We start from the raw sequence: 13,575 nt of genomic DNA on the forward strand, positions 1-13,575 counted from the left end.
ACAGGAGGCAAGGCTGGAACAGAGTGGCCTGTGGAGGTTGGAAGGACACACTAAGGACTTGAGATTATTCAAGACCTACTGGAGAGGACTGCATGATTTTACTTTTGAGACAGGGTTGTCTTTGTAGCCCAAGCAATCCTGGGTACCATCCCCCTACCTCCAAATTTGTGCTGAGATTACAGCTCTGCACCACTGTGCCCATCCTCCGGATTTTCTTGTAGGAGCATAAGGTAGGGACCGTGAGAAAGGCACTTCCAGACAATAAACAGTTATTGAGGTTTCTAAGGCCGCCTGAAGTTCACAGCTGCTAGACCTGAGGTGCTGGGCGAGCCTGTGTCTGCTTTGATCCCAGGAAATGCACAGGAATAGTATGGTGGCTGGCTACTGTGGGTTTGCTGACAGCTTTCCAGTGCTTCCAGTGTGGGTGGGCTTGTCACTCCCAATCCTTGCCTGTGGTGACAACTTAGAGAGAAACTTGAGCTGCAGCCCTAGGAGTCTTGGCTTTTCCTAAGCCATTCAACAGTATCCCTTAGTCCCCAGCTACCCTGAATGGAGAAATTCCAAGGCTAGTGCTGTCCCTGGGCCAGGAGAAGGGATGGGACCTACAGGAGGCTCAGAAGTGGCCTTCTCAGAACTTTAACATTTACAAGTCTGAGTTGGCAGACACAGATTGATCCTCCAAGACTGGCCAAGGCTTGAAAGACACACTCTTCTGTTTCTTTTAAACAGCGTGGTCGCTTTGAAGATGGCCCCACCTAGGTGTGGTTCAGTGTGAGGCAACCCCAGCATTGGAGAAAACTTAGAAAAGAAAGGTAGTGCCTAGGTTGACTGCCCTGCTCCCGCTGCCTCGAGAGAACCCCAGCCCAACACGTTGGGGAATAGCCTTCCAAGTGTTTTTGTTTTCTGTGCATAAATACAAACCGTCAAATGCAACGAGTCTTCCTATGTTTATGGTAGGACAAGGTTTACGCCATTACATAACCTGTTTTTTCCTTTAACAACTTGTCACGATATGGTTTCCTGTCGGTTAGCACAGGTCCGTAATATTTTTTATAGGTCTGGGTTTGCATGGGTGTTTAGTGACAGCTTTTCTGTACAGTGTGTTAAGGACTAGCACCCACTCTTTTTCAGTGGAAAATATTTAGAATAACTGCCATAGCTGGCCAAAAATTAAAGAAAAAAAAAAGATTTAGCTCCTTCTCTGAGTCCTAATGCCCAGCTGGGGGGGTCACCATGGCAACCCCCTTCTTACCTCATTTGTGGCCCAGAACCAGCAGCACTTGGGAGGGGTGTCAGTGCAGGAAGGGGCAAGTGACAGGGCTGAGGGAACTGTCTTCAGAGACTCTATAAGCACTGGGCTGAAGGGACAGGGGAGAGCATCCTCAGAGCTGAGGTGGCTGAAGCTGGAACAAGGATAATAGTCACTCTCAGCTGGATGCTTGTTCACCATCAAGTACCACATCCACCTTCTTAAGAGCTAGTGTCACGTCTCCTGTCCTCCTCACTCAAGGGATAAGGGTGTGAAAGTGGGTCATTGTCCAAGTGCACATAGGAGAGTGCCAAACACACATGGTGGATGAGAGAGCGGGCATTGAAGATTGTCCTGCTGGATTCCGTCCTGTAGTGGCCAGCACTCTGGACACTGACAGTTTGTCTGTATTTGCTACTTAGAATCTTCCTTGCTACCCAGCTGGAGGTTACCAGTCTTTCCCCTGCTACCATCCTGAGGCCTCTGGTCCCTGAAACCAAGCAGCCCATGCTAACCTGGTTCTGATGGAGATACATTGCCTCTTCATCCAGTTCATTCTGGCCACCTGCCACTCAGCCCCTCTGCCACTTCCAAGCTAAATTTGACATATCTACTGGTATGCAGTAGTACCCTTATCTACATTCATGGGTATTACTGAATCTCTAGATGCAATGTCTCCTGCCTCTCTTCTGATACATATATATTTATGATAAAGATTGATATAGACATTTAGCACAGTTTGGGGGGGCATCAGTGTGGCACAACTGATAAAGGTGATTGCCTTCAAGCCTGGTGACCTGAGTTTGATCCCCAGGACCATAGAAAGCGAAAACTCACCTCTACAAACTGTCCTCTGACTTTTGCACTGAAACAGGCACATGTGCACACACAGACACAGGCACACACACAATGAATAAAGTTATTAATGTAATTCTTAAAAGAAATCAGGTACACTGGTGGATTGCAGTAACAAAAGTTGTGTGAATGGAGTTTCTTTCAAATGATCACAAGTAAATACTAGTACTTTCAAACTGAAGTTGATCATGGGTCCCTGAAACTGCAGACAGTAAAACTGTGGAGGTAGAGACAGACTGTCTTCTTTGCCTCTCTCTGGCCTTTCCCAGTGGACTCTCTGAGGCTGCTGCACTTGGGGGGAGGGGAGAAATCACCTCAAGATCTCACCCAGATTCCATTCCCTCCCTCTCTCCTTTCTCTATGCTCCTTAGAGGCTCCATTATTGGCACTTACCATGGACTGTGGACCATCCTTGGGTCTGATGTGTACTAACTAGAGTATGAGCACTGAGGGTGTAAGGGCTGAGGGTATGAGCAGGGAGGGTGTGAGCAGGGAAGGTGTGACCATGGAGGGTGTGAGCAGGGAGGGTGTGAGTGCCAAGGGCTTCCTATCTCACACTGCAGTTTTTCTCATGCCAAACTAGAAAAGCTAAGACTCAGGATAATCCTGGTTCTCACCCCACCTCCACTTTGTTTGCCCCACCAATGCCACCAGCCTGGCTTTATCCATTAGATTCTTCTGTGTTCCTCTACTCTAGAGGAAACTCAGGTGCTTCTTGACGTCTGAAAGTTCCCTCTTTGTCTCTCAATTTTATCTAAAGCTTTAACTTCCCCTCTGAAACATGGCCACAGATTTTTTAATACTTATATTGATTGATTGATTGATTGACTGATTGGTTGTGGGGAACACATGTATGGCACAGCATGTATGTGGAAGTCAGAGGATAACACACAGAGTTAACTTTCTCCTTCGATCGTATGGGTCCCAGGGTTTGAACTCAGGTCATAGAGCTTGGCAGCAAGCTCCTTTACTCACTGAGCCATCTCACCGGCCCCTGGCTGCAGATCTGGAAACTATAGGCCTGTGAGTCTAGAGACTGCCCTGGGACCCTTGGCTCTCACAGTGCTTCCACCTCTTCCAGTCCTATGGGAAATGGGGGTCTAGGACTCTGTGTGCTCTGAGCCCCAAGCTGAAGTTACTTGCTTTCTCTCCTTGTGACTGGACACTTTACTTTGTCACCAAGGGCTTAGATTTTAATCTAATCAGCAAACCCAGAGCTGTGTGGCTTCATGTTTATCAAAAGAACTGGGGCTCAAGGTTCCTATGTGAGGACTCCCAATTTCTTAAATGAAGGCCTAGGTTTTGTTTTTATACAATATTTTAAGTAATTCTTTGAGACTATCATGTTTGTTTGTTTGTTTGTTTGTTTGTTTGTTTGACAGGGTCTGATGTATCCCAGACTGGCCTCCAACTTGCTATTTAGCAGAGGGTAACCTTAAACTTCTGATACCCCACTTCCTGGGTACTGAGATTTCTGGCTTGTCCCCCTGCACCATGCAGTTTATGCAGTGCTGGAAGTCAAACCCAGGGCTTTGTGCATGCTGGGAAAGCCCTGGCTTGTATGTTTTCCCTTGGTTGCTTTAGTTATTTAGAGCCATCCTTCTAAGGTTACAGGAACGATTGTACAAAAGGTGCAGAGCCTGCTGTAGGCTCCCTCTCCACTCTACCCCCAGTCCCTTGTTGTTAAAGTGGCCTGTATAATACAGAGAGAGATATAGATACTTTTGCTTAAGACACAGTATCATGTAGCCAAGGCTAGTCTTGAGCTCCGGCCCCTCCTGCTTCTATCTCATGCTAGGATACAGATGTATACCACCACACCCTAGCCAGAGAAATGTGAGCTAATCAATACTGATACATTGTTATTAACTGGGATCTTTGTTTCTACTGGGGCTTCTTCTGTGCTGTGCCTTCTATGGGTTTGAGAAATGCATGATGTCACATGGCCATTATTACAGAATGGTTCTGGTTTCAAAAAACACTTTAGAAGGCAGAAGGCTATTTACCTTTGTACTCAGCCCTGGCAGAGTTCAGCAGCACCCAATATTCAGCTCTTCCTTGCTCTCTCTGGCTCTGCAAGTGGCTCTGTCTATTTGGCTCATCTCCTTCCTGGAGTCGGGCTGCCAGGAGGCTCCTTAGGAGTGGTTTAGGAGTCCCAGGCTGGACCACTCTGCAGAGAACCTTGAGAGCTGGCAGTCTTCCCAGACCAAGACAGCCCTGCCCTTCACCACACCCTGATGGCTGGCCTGAGGCAGTGGTGTGCCCTGTGTGGGGCTGAGGCTGAGCACTGTACCTTAAGCAGAGCGAAGGGGAAACTCAGGGTGTGGCTGGCAAGTCTGTTTGTAGACTGGCAGAGGCCTGCAGGGCAGGAATGGGGAAAGAGATGAAGGGGGGCGGGACCCCAGGGGGTGGGGGGGTAGGGCGGGACCCCACATTCCACCCACATCTTTCTTGTCTGACCTCACAGCTTCCCCCTCAAAGGGAGCGAGCCACCAGGCTTGGGAAAACAGTTGAGAAGGAAAACTAGCTCAGAACAACCTTACCTGCAAAGCTACACCCCACATGTGCTGGGAGATTCAGGTTTCCTCTCATTGTCCCAGCACCCCACCCTGCCTCAGCTCTGCCTCTTCATAGGGCAGGAGTTCAGGGATCACTGTCACCCTTTGAACCTTTGCTCAGTTGGTCCCTTCTGCTCCTGAGCTCTCACATTCTGTACACATGCCACTCCCACTACCCTAACCCTCCCCTGGTATTTCCTCTATGAGGATTCCCTGCAGGTCTTTTCCACTCAGCTTTGCCCCTTTGTCCACAGAACATCTGACCCAGTTGTTCACCAGTCTGTGTGTTCCCATTCTTCTGAGAAACTTGCCATGGTTATATGCCCCATCCGCGAAGAGCCTAAATCTCTAGGTCATTCACCAGCCTTACCCCATGGGTGAGTGGAGGGTGAACTGACTCGTATAACCTCAGAGAGAATATTCAATAAGGTTTTATAGGGTCTCATAAAAATAGACCAATCCCTGTCTTCAATTGAGCCATCTAAACAGTGGCTTAAAAGATGACCACACCCTCAAGACTCAGAATGAACATCCTGTTAGTGTCTGGATCCCGACCACAGAGTGGCTTTGCTTCAGGCAGAGAGCCTCCATCATCCATTATTCAGTCAGTCTTCCAGCCTCCTATGAGGACCAAAGCTGAGAACTGAAACTACCCATTCAAGGGTACCAGCTGGTTAGCAGGAGAACTGCACCTCAGCTGTGACCCTAAGACCACTTGGAGGCGGTCAGGGATGGTGAGACTAAGTCAGACTAAGTAGGGGATTGGTGTTCCTCCTGGAGGAAGCAGACAGGACTAGACCTTGAAGGTCAAGAGAAGTGAATAATTGGAGACATTTGAGACCTGGAGATAGGCCCCAATCCCCCATCCCCACCCGACCCAGGGAACTGCAAAAAAGAGGTTATGAGTGACCATTATCCAAGCCTGGGCTCCCTCTGGGTGACAGCTGGGTTGGAAAGTAAACCTTGCAGGTGATCTGGCCTGCAGGTGAGCACTAAGCCGCTTGCTTCTAGGTGTGGACATTCCTCTGGTGCAAGACAAGTTTAGCAGATGGGTTCTCTTGGGGCTGGCTGCAGAGAAGGCTCCTGTAGCCAGCAAGGCAGGTAGAACAGGCCCTTCCTTCATTCATCAACTGGAGCACCCACTCTGTTGGAGCCTGTATAGCCACTTTGGCCCTACTGAGATCTGTCTAGATACCAAGGCGCCTCAGGTTTGACTTAATTCTTGTTGACCAGACACTCTCTGAGGCTGGTAGTCTGGAACATTTTTTTTCAGTTCACACAATATCACTGAATATTTGATAGCCATGACTGGTCCCCAGTGACACAAATGCACATGTACACTACACAGAGAGAGAGAGAGAGAGAGAGAGAGAGAGAGAGAGAGAGAGAGAGAGAGAGAGAGAGAGAGAGAGAGGAGAGAGAGAGAGAGAAAGAGAGACACGCACACACACGCACACACACACAAAGAGAGAGAAAGAGAGAGAGAGAGAGGAAAGAGAGAGAAAGAGAGACACGCACACACACGCACACACACACAAAGAGAGAGAGAGAGAGAGAGAGAGAGAGACGCACACACACACAAACACACACTTTCTGTGTTTTCTAGGTTCGAAACCCCGGCCCCAGTAAGTGTCACAGCCGCTGGCCCCTCTCCTGATATTTTCTGTTCTAGTATTTCCCAGGCTAGTCAGGACTCAGTAAATTGACGTTGTGACCTATTGACAGCATATTGCTTGCACTTTGATCAACAGACACATTGTGAAGAGACCCAGCATTGTGGCTCTCATGAACAGTGACCTACACACATGTTGCATCTGTTTGCTTGCAGTGGGTACTCAGACACTGGCTGAAGCCTGCCTGGAGATCCAGAGTGTGTCCTTCAGCTAAGGAACGGCATCAGATGCAGCCAGCTTTCTGACTGTCCTGTGAGCTTGCTCTTTTCTCTCTTTGGGTAGCCTCAGATTTGGGTTCCTGCAGGGTGGAGCTACTGGATTTTCCAGTTCTACAGATATCTATGTACAGGTTCCCTTGTTGCTTAGAGAGTTTATTTCATCTTGACTTTTTGGGCCCTTGTCCAGTGACCTCAGGCAAGGCCTTTCTTATCTAGAATATCTATCTATATAACAGCAAGAATGCTGGATTGAGCAAGTCTGCTTCTCTACAGAGAGAGGGATTAGCAACAACAGGAAATACACGATACATGGTGGTTGTTTTTTTTTTTTTTTTTTTTCTGGAATATTTGGAGAGAATAAATTGTTGTATTAGAACAGCCACAACTGAGTTCTGAACCAAGCTATAACATGCATGCTTAAAAGATGATGCTTCTATTATTATAAAAGTATATTACATAAAATGTATTATTCTGTGTGCTTATGTGAATGCATATATATCTATCTGCGCATGTGCAGAGGCCAGAGGTTAATGCTGAGTCCTCAACTTTGTTATTTGAGGCAGGGTCTCTCACCGAATCTGGAGCTCACTGATTTAGTGAGTAGCTGTCTAGAGAGCATCAGGAATCCTCCTGGCTCTGCCTCCCCAGTGGTGAGATTAAATTCATACACTGCTTCACCAGGCTTTTGTATGTGGGCATTGGGGGTCTTCATGGTAGGGTAACGGTCTTTACTGACTGAGCTTTCTCCCTAGGAAACACTCCATTAAATTATTTTTTGTAGCAGATATCCTAATGGAGGGGAAATGTTGCGTTGTGGTTTTGAATTGTATACCCCTGAGGGCTTAATGCTGAAGTATCTTTCTGTGTACTTACTGGTGTTTGGAGAAAACATATTCAAATATTTTTTCATTTGTTTGCTTTAATTTTTATTTTATTAATTTATTTATTTGTGTGTGTATGTATTGAGAGAGAAAGGGAGAGAGAGAGAGTGTGTGTGTGTTTCTCTGTAGCCCTGGCTATCCTAGACCAGGCTGGCCTTAAACTCAGATCTGCCTGCCTCTTCCTCCCTAGTACTGGGATTAAAGGTATGCACCACTGCCTGTAATAAATTTATGTATTTTTGTGTACTTCAATGCTCTATCTGTATGTATACTTGCAAACCAGAAGAAGGCATCAGAGTCCCATTACAGATGGTTGTGAGCCACCATGAGGTTGCTGGGAATTGGACCTCTGGAAGAGCAGTCAATGCTCTTAACCACTGAGCCATCTCTCCAGCCCCATAATTTCATGATTTTATTTTCTGATGTAATATTTTCTAGAAATTAAGAAACCTGTTGTGAGTCTTGAGTTTCCATCTTTAGGAGTTACTATGTTCCTTTCTGCTAATCAATGAACTGCTTGAGGAAGACATCTTGATAGTGTGTTGCTTCCCAGTTAGCTGGTTCTTGGGTTCCCTTGAGGAAGTACATAGTCTTCCAGCTAGAGTAAAATTCAGATATCCTGATGGCCTTTTAAAGAGTTGAATAGGGGCTGGAGAGATGGCTCAGTGGTTAAGAGCATTGACTGCCCTTCCACAGGTCCTGAGTTCAATCTCCAGCAACCACATGGTGGCTCACACCCATCTGTAATGGGATTGAATACCCAATTCTGGCATGCATGAAGACAGCATACTCATATATATATAATAAGTATATGAATCTTTTTTAAAATTATTATTAAAAAAAAGAGTTGAATAATAGGTTCAGAGAGTGGCCACTGTAAACAGACCTAAGCATCCTGAAAGCCACCACTGTCACTCAGCACAGAGGCTCCTTCATCCAGCAGTTCCCACACACACCCTACTCTTTAACATTTATTGTCTTAATTGCTTTCCTGTTGCTGTGATAAAATACCCTGTCAAAAGCACCTTAAAGGAGAAAGGCTTTATTTGGGCTCACAGTCTGAGGGTACAACCCTTCACAGCTGGGGGGTGCAGGGGATGTCCTGTTGGCCAGAGCTTGCTAGTGAAAGATGGATGGCAGCTTGCTTTCTCCTTTTTATATAGCCAAGACCCAAGCCCAGAACTGTAGGTCTTTCCACCCCTCTTTACCTAATCAAGAGCACCCCCATGAGCACCCCCAGAGGCCTGTCTCCTAGGTGATCCTAGATCCTGTCAGGTTGACAGTATTAACCATCACAGCTCTTCAGAAGGCTGACCAACCTGAGGGCCCCAGGGGATCCTCCTGCTCCCATCTCCACAGCACCGGAATTAGACACAGCTTTTGTGTGAGTATTGGGGACTGAACTCCGACCCTCATACATGTGTGACAGGCACACCATGGCTGAACCGTCTCTCTAGCCTCTCCCGACCCCACAAACACTGCAGCTAACATTTAAAGCAGCTCTAGAATTAGAATTCATTTCCAGTCAACAGCATCTCCTGATTGTAATTGGCATCATTTTCTCTCTTTTTGGTACATGAAAATGGTGATGTGTCTTCCAGCTAATGACATCTGAAGGTCATTGAAATGCCATCCTGGGCTCAGTTGGTATTTAGATGCTTGGGGACAATTAGACCATGCCTCCGTGCTAGTTCTTAGCCCGGCACAGTGAGAAGCTAGTGCTGGGTTTCTGACATCCATATTTGTTTCAGCAAACCAGCAAAAAGGCCATCATAAAACCTTCAGGACATGCTACCTGTCCATTGGGGGACTCTCAAACACACCTTGCCTGAGAGTTCACCTGAGGCTGAGATGACGGATGTCTGCTAGTGATGCAGGAGGAACCGGAAGTAATAAAATTAATGCCAGAAAAAAATTTACTAATTTCCTTGCTTAGAAATATTAAGTTGCACAAAGTAGGATTTAGCTGAAGGATCTCTGCCTCCTGTGCAGCAGGAAGGTAAGTAATGTTCTAAGCAGGCTGGTTAGAAACTGTAGGAAAGAAAACTCTGTATCATGGCTAGTCAAAAGAGCAACATTGTTGTGTGTAAAATTAATCCTGCCAATACTTTGCTTTGTAAATCTCTCATCCGTTTAAGTAGCCAGACTTGCAGTCTCCTGTCTCTGTCTAAATTGTTCAAAGTATAATCTGGGGCTGGGACCTGAAGGACATTAGAGGACCACATTGTATGTGGAAGCGTAAGCCCAGGACCTGTGTTAGCTGTTCAGATTTTCTGTGGGAAGCCAGTTCCCTTTTGGGCATTAGTCAGAACCAGTTGTGGGCTAGTGTTAAAGAACTTTTCCCTTTGTTAATCTCGAAAACTGTGGATCGATTTCTCCCTGGGAAAGCATGTTAATTCTGTAACAGTAGCATAGTTAAGACATCTGGTTCAGTTCAAGCTACCCATTCCTCTCAGGTGGGCTCACGTGGGCTTCATGGGAGGAGCAACCTCCCTGGCCCATCCTGTAGCTGTCCCTGTGTGTGCACACCAGAGGGCACATGCACTTTGAATCTCACTGACTTACATGTCTCTAGTCCTACTTATCTCTCTGGTGAAACAGAATCGCTATACTCCTGAGTGGACTCTTAGGCGTTGATGCCCAGTGATCCCAGCTGGACCCAAGCTCTCCTCTGGAGTGAGGTGATGGCTGGTCTCTCAGATGCTAACAAACACTCATGAGGCTATGGTTAGAACATTTACCTCCATAGCACACCCTCTATGCGAAGTATTTAAAAGTTACTACTGCTACTACTAGTCTGTGTGTTTGTCTGTGTGTTTGTGTGTCTGTGTGTTTGTGTGTCTGTGTGTCTTTGTGTCTGTGTGTTTGTATATAGCTATGAGAGTGGTTATCTGAAAGCCAGAAGAGGGTGTGAGATCCCCAGGAGCTGCAGTTATAGGTGGTTGGTTGTGAGTCTCCCCATGTGTGTTCTGGGATCCAAACTCAGGTCCTCTGCAACAGCAGTAAGTGCTCTTAAGTGCCGAGCCATCTCTCCAGCCCCTTCATGTGAAGTGTTTAAAAGCAGATTGTAAACAGCATAATACAGTCCTTGAACTGCCATCATTGGGATGCAGACTTCGGCGGCGGCTAGCACTGAACCCATCTTCAACAAGTGCAGCTTTTGAACTGTGGGAATGGAAAGGTGAGATCCTGTTCCTCACCCATCATAAGGGGCACAGCCATTATTCCACCACACCGCATTTAGTTAGTAAGAGGGAAAACACAATGAATTTCTTTGATCTAAGTTCGCTAGGGCTGGGGGTGTGGCTTAGTTGATTGATGTTTCCCAGCATGTATAAAGTCCTGGGCGAGAGCCCTAGCACCACTAAAACCAAGAGCAGTGGTGGGGACTTCAAACAACTTAAACAGAAACAGGAGACTGTAAGTCAGGGTCCTTGGGCAGATGGGAGATTTACACAGCAAAGATATTGGCAGAATTATTTTTAAGTACGCTTACAATCCCAGCACTGGAGAGGTGGACGCAGAGTCAGAGGTCCAGAGTCATGTTCAGCTATTTAGCAAATTCAAGGCCAGACTGTAGGCCTTTTGATTTTGTTTCAGAAATCAAAGGAGCTGAAGGCTGAGGGAATGGCTGTCAGCAACAAGCTTCTGTCCTCAGAACCTACCTTTTAAAAAGCCAGCTGTGATGTTACATGTCCATAATCCCAACACTTGGGTGGGGGAGACAGGCAGATGGACTGGCCTGTTAGGTGAGTTCCAGGCCAGGGAGAAAGGCTGTCTGTAAAAAGGGCAGATGGCACCTGAGGGGTGATATAAGGTTGCTGCTGGCCCTCACATGCACATGGGTGAACACACACACACACACACACACACACACACACACACTTTCTATGGCACAAATACTTCAGAAATACAGCCCCAAAGACCCATGGAAAACAATGTTCATGCTCAAGTTCTATGAAGAATGGGCAGTATTTGAAATGTATGACTGGACACAGAGTGCGGCCTAATGCAAATGGACCCTCAGTGGGAACCCCAGGCAGGCCTGTCTGCTTAAAATCTTTTTGTCACTCTTTGCAATGTGCTCTCTTTTGGATGTGGGCCAGGACCCCTGGAGTCAGGATCTACAAAGAAGCACAAGACCATGAATTTTCTGAGCATTACAACTTGCTTTGGGAGAGAGAGAGAGAGAGAGGTGACAGAGAGCAGGGCAGGAGAAGGTTCGAGAGCCCTGTTTCTGGGCCCTTCTAGCCTCCTTCAGTTTAAACTGTTTGGCTCGATGAGGAGTTGTATTTTGAGATGCTGTTTTCTGAGCCTCTGTATAATGCAATGGTTCTTGACCTTCCTCATACTGCGACCCTTTAATACAGTTCTTTATGTTGTGGTGACCCCCAACCATTAAATTATTTCACTGCTACTTCATAACTGTAACTTTGCTGCCACTATGAATTATAATATAAGTATCTGATATGCAGGATATCTGATATCTGACCCCGCCCCCAAAGGGTTAAGACCCACAGGTTAAAAACTGCTAATATCATGGATGAAGGATTAAACAATATTCATCAGACAAATTGTATGAGGCAACTCAACAAAGTCACAGTATTTATAAAGAAGAGGTTGTCTTGGATGACACAGATAATGACTTCAACACATTTACTTCTATGCAATATGAGGAAAGAATCTTAATTACTGTGTTAAATAGAGTTGAGATTACTAAAATTTATTAAATCTTTGGAACCTGTTCATTGGGAAAACAACTCACCAGCTTCATTTGGGCCAACTTATAAGATAGCATTTAGTAGGTATAATAGGTTTTGTTGTTGTTGTTGTTGCTGCTGCTGCTGCTGCTGCTGCTGCTGTTGCTGTTGCTGTTGCTGTTGTTGTTGTTGTTGTTGTTAAGCACCATGCAATCAGGGGAGGAAAGGATTAATTTCATCTTACAACTCGAAGTCCATCACCCAAGTCTGTGAGGACAGGACTCACACAGGGCTTGAGGCAGGAGCTGATCCGCAGGCCGTGGAGAGGCACTGCTTACTTGTTCTCCATGGCTCGCTCAGCCTGTTTTCTTATAGCTCCTAGAACTACGGGCCCAAGGATGACATTTCCCATCTGAGAAATGAGCTGAGTCCCCCTTATCATCAGTTAGAAGAAAAAAATGCACCACCGGTTTGCCCACAGGCCAGTCTGGTGGGGGCATTTTCTCAATTTAGTTTCCATCTTCTAAAATAACTCTAGCTTGTGTCACCCTAGCCACCACAGTAAGTTATAAAGTCTTCAGCTATAACCTTTAATGTATGGGGTATTCTAACCAAAGCTTGTCTTCTAGGGGTGGGACCAGCAAGAGCAGAATACCTGTCATGAGGTGAATGAAGTCCCCAAATTCAGTTTTACTTCTTATTAAGTTTTTGATGCCCTTGAGTTTGAGTCCTAACACGAAGCCTCCTGGTTATGATTTTATTCTCATTATTATTTTTTTAAGACTATTTCAGAACAACTCCAGCAAGTCCTGTGGATATTTTACAACACCCACTTACTTCTTGAGATAGTGTCTCTCATATCCCAGGCTGTCTTGGAACTCTCTGGGTACTCAAGCATGACCTTGAACTATTTTTCTGCCTCTGCCTCCTGAGTGCTGGGGTTACAAGCGTGTACTAACTACTACACATGTACTATACATGTTTTATGTTGTGCTCAGGATCAAGGCCAGAGCTTGGTGTGTGTGGAGCAAGCACTCTACCAACTGAGAAACATCTCCAGCCCTTCTGTTATAAAACCATGAAAACTCCAGGAAGATGAAGTCTTATATGAAACATGAATAAGTTGTATCTTTCTGATATGTTTGGATTTTATCTTAGAAACTATGATGGTTAACTAAATGTCAACTTGATACAAGTTAAGAGCCCCTAATGAGGGATTGTTTACATTGGGTTGGTCTTTCAGCATGTTTCTGTAAAATTATCTTAAATTAATTGATGTAGGAAAATCAAGCCACTGTGGGTGACACCATTCCCTAGGCAGGGGTTCCTGAACCGCCTACTAGTGAAGAAAGTGAGCATGCATTCATTTCTCTATGGATACAGTGTGACCAGCTCTCTCACACTCCTGCCACTGTCTTCCTTGCAGTGATGGGCTATAGCC

The 13,575-nt window shown here is 46.0% G+C and overlaps 1 protein-coding gene across 7 annotated transcripts in view; it reads left to right on the forward strand.

Annotated features, from left to right (window-relative positions):
* The window catches only part of Paqr5 (progestin and adipoQ receptor family member 5), a 71,671-nt gene that overhangs the window by 21,065 nt on the left and 37,031 nt on the right, over positions 1-13,575 (forward strand). For 4 of the 7 annotated variants that reach the window (XM_076925351.1, XM_076925347.1, XM_076925346.1 and 1 more), the window contains one exon: positions 6,491-6,587. The exons of the other annotated variants lie outside the window; for them this stretch is intronic. The gene's annotated coding sequence lies outside the window, so the exon portion shown is untranslated. The remainder of the gene's footprint in view (positions 1-6,490; positions 6,588-13,575) is intronic. 7 annotated transcript variants of the gene reach the window in all.

The sequence above is a fragment of the Arvicanthis niloticus genome, chromosome 26, assembly GCF_011762505.2.
Source record: "Arvicanthis niloticus isolate mArvNil1 chromosome 26, mArvNil1.pat.X, whole genome shotgun sequence".
NCBI lineage: Eukaryota > Metazoa > Chordata > Mammalia > Rodentia > Muridae > Arvicanthis > Arvicanthis niloticus.